The following is a 3,774-nucleotide window of genomic DNA, read 5'->3' as shown; positions in this document are numbered from 1 at the left end:
GCATTTAGAATACTGTGTACAGTTCTGGTCGCCACATTACCAAAAGGATGTGGACGCTTTGGAGAGGGTGCAGAGAAGGTTTACGAGGATGTTGCCTGGTATGGAAGGTGCTAGCTATGAAGAGAGGTTGAGTAGGTTAGGTTTATTTTCACTAGAGAAAAGGAGATTGAGGGGGGACCTGATTGAGGTTTACAAAATCATGAAGGCTATAGACAGGGTGGATAGAGACAAGCTTTTTCCCAGGATGAAGGATTCAATAACCAGAGGTCATGCTTTCAAGGTGAGAGATGGAAAGTCTAAGGGGGATACACGCGGCAAGTACTTCACACAGAGGGTGGTGGGCATCTGGAACGTGTTGCCATCGGAGGTAGGAGAGGCAGGCACGGTAGATTCATTAAAGGTGTTTCTGGACAGATGCATGAGTAGGTGGGGAGCAGAGGGATACAGCTGCTTAGGAATTGGACGATAGATTTAGATAGTGGATTTGGATCAGCACAGGTTTGGAGGGCCGAAGGGTCTGTTACTGGGCTGTAAATTTGCTTTGTTCTTCTTTGGTTGGTGTGTTGCCTCCCGGGTGCCAGGGTTCGTGACATCTCTGATCGTGTTTTTGGGATCCTTGAAGGGAGAAGCCCCAAGTCGTGGTCCACATAGGCACCAGTGACATAGGTAGGAAAAGGGATGGGGATTTAAGGCAGAAATTAAGGGAGTTAGGGTGGAAGCTTAGAGCTAGAAGAAACAGAGTTATTATCTCTGGTTTGTTGCCTGTGCCATGTGCTAGTGAAGCGAGGACCAATGAGTGAGCGGAGCTGAACATGTGGCTGCAGGGACGGTGCAGGAGGGAGGGTTTTGGATTCCTGGATAATTGGAGCTCATTCTGGGGGAGGTGGGACCTCTCCAAACGGGATGGTCTTTACCTGAACCAGAGGGGTACCAATATCCTGGGGTGGGGGGGAGACATTTGTTAATGTTCTTCAGATGGGATGGGGTTTAACCTAATGCACCAGGGGGATGGGAACCCGAATTGTCATTCCAGTGTATAGGAGGTTGAGGGTAGTGAGGCCAGGGTATAGGTTTACATGGTCAAGTGAGGGCACCAGCAATCAGGATGTTGGTTTGAAATGTGTGTACTTCTAAAAAGTGAGGTGGGGGGTGGTGGCATTGTTAATCAAGGGTGATATTACAGTAGCTGAGATAACATTAGAGGACTCATTACTGAGGTAGTATGGGCTGAGGTTAGAAACAAGAAAGGAGAGGTCACCCTGCTGGGAGCTTTCTATAGGCCTGCAAATTGTACCAGGGATGTAGAGGAAAGGAGAGCAAAGATGATTCTGGATAGGAGCAAGAGTAACAGGGTAGTTGTCATGGGGGCTTTAACTTAGAACATAGAACAATACAGAGCAGATCAGGCCCTTCGGCCCTCAATGTTGCGTCGACCTGTGAACTATTCTCAGCTCGTCCCCTTACACTATCCCAAAATCATCTCTGTGTTTATCTAAGGATTGTTTAAATCTCCCTAATGTGGCTGAGTTGACTACATTGGCAGGTAGGGCATTCCACGCCCTTACCACTCTCTGAGTAAAGAACCTTCCTCTGACATCTCTGTTAAATCTCTCACCCCTCAATTTGTAGTTATGCCTCCTCGTACACGCTGATGTCATCATCCTAGGAAAAAGACTTTCACTGTCTACCCTATCTAATCTAAACTTCCCCAATATTGACGAGAAATACTATAGTTCAAGTAGTTTAGATGGATCAGTTTTTGTTCATTGTGTGCAGGAGGGTTTTCTGATTCAGTATGTCAACAGGCCAACAAGGGGAGATGCCATTTTGGATTTGGTACTGAGGAATTAACCCCAGCCAGGTGTTAGATTTGGAGGTAGGTGAGCACTTTGATGATAGTGACCACAATTCGGTTATGTTTACAATAGCAATGGGCAGGGACAGGTATATACCGCAGGGAAAGAGGTATAACTGGGGGAAGGGTAATTATGATGCAATTAGGCAAGATTTAGGATGCATAGGATGGGGAAGGAAACTATGGGGGATGGACACACTTGAAATGTGGAGCTTATTTAAGGAACAGCTACTGTGGGTCCTTGATAAGTATATACCTGTCAGGCAGGGAGGTAGTTGTTGAGAGAGGGAGCCAAGGTTTACAAAAGATGTTGAAGCTCTTGTCAAGAGAAAGAGGAAGGCGTATGTGAGGATGAGGTGTGAACACTCCATTAGGGGCTTGAGAGTTATAAGTTAGCTAGAAAAGATCTAAAGAGAGGGCTAAGAAGAGCCTGGAAGGGACATGAGACGTTTAGGCTGTAGGTTTGCTCGCTGAGCTAAATCTCAACCTGAGCTACAAACCTTCACAAACACAGGAGAAGTTGTTGGCGGATAGGATCAAGGAAAACCCTAAAGCGTTCTATCGATGTATAGGAATAAAAGAATGACTAGATTAAGATTAGGGCCAATCAAAGATAGTGGTGGGAAAATGTGTGTGGAATCTAAAAACAGAGGGGAAGCCCTTAATGAATACTTTTTGTCAGTATTCACATTGGAAAAGGGCAATGTTAGTGAGAATACAGAGATACAGGCTACTGGATTAGATGGGATTGCGGTTGACAAAGAAGAGATTTTAGCAATTTTGGAAGATTTGAAAACAGATAAGTCCCTGGAAGCCAGGGAGGAGATTGCAGAGCCTTTGGTTTTGATCTTTATGTCATTATTGTCGATAGGAATAGTGCCCGAAGACTGGAAGATAGCAAATGTTGTTTCCTTGTTTAAGAAGGGAAGTCGGGACAACTCTGGTAATTATAGGCCGGTGTGCCTTACCTTAGTTGTGGGTAAGGTATTGGAAAAGGTTATAAAAGATAGGATTCATAATCATCTGGAAAAGAATAATTTGATTAGGGATAATCAACACTGTTTTGTGACGTGTAGATCGTGCCTCACTAACCTTATTGAGTTCTTTGAGAAGATGTCAAAACAGGTAGATGAAGGTAAGGTGGTTGATGTGGTGTATACAGACTTCAATAAGGCATCTGATAAGATTCCCCGCGGTCGGCTATTGCACAAAATACGGAGTTTCGGGACTGAAGGTGACTTAGTGGTTTGGATCAGAAATTGACTAGCTGAAAGAAGACAGAGGATGGTGGTTGCTGGGAAATGTTCATCCTGGAGCTCAGTTACCAGTGGTGTGCCGCAAGGATCTGTTTTGGGGCCACTGCAAGTTTGTAATTTATATAAATGATAGGATGTGGGCCTGGAAGGATAGGTTAGTAAGTTTGCATATGACACTAAGGCAGGCAGAGATATGGATGGTATTAAAGGATTTTGTGGGTTACAGAGGGACATAGATAAGATGCAGAGCTGGGCTGAGAAGTGACAAATGGAGTTTAATGCAGAAAGGTGTGAGGCATTTCAAGACCATAAGATCTTAAGACATAGGAGTGGAAGTAAGGCCATTCGGCCCATCGAGTCCAGTCCGCCATTCAATCATGACTGATGGGCATTTCAACTCCACTTACCCGCATTCTCCCCGTAGCCCTTAATTCCTTGTGACATCAAGAATTTATCAATTTCTGCCTTGAAGACATTTAGCGTCCCAGCCTCCACTGCACTCTGTGGCAATGAATTCCACAGGCCCACCACTCTCTGGCTGAAGAAATGTCTCCGCATTTCTGTTCTGAATTTCCCCCTCTAATTCTAAGGCTGTGTCCACGGGTCCTAGTATCCTCGCCTAACAGAAACAACTTCCTAGCGTCCACCCTCTCCAAGCCATCT

Source organism: Chiloscyllium plagiosum, chromosome 20 (assembly GCF_004010195.1).
Source record: "Chiloscyllium plagiosum isolate BGI_BamShark_2017 chromosome 20, ASM401019v2, whole genome shotgun sequence".
NCBI lineage: Eukaryota > Metazoa > Chordata > Chondrichthyes > Orectolobiformes > Hemiscylliidae > Chiloscyllium > Chiloscyllium plagiosum.
This window is presented reverse-complemented; position numbering follows the sequence as displayed.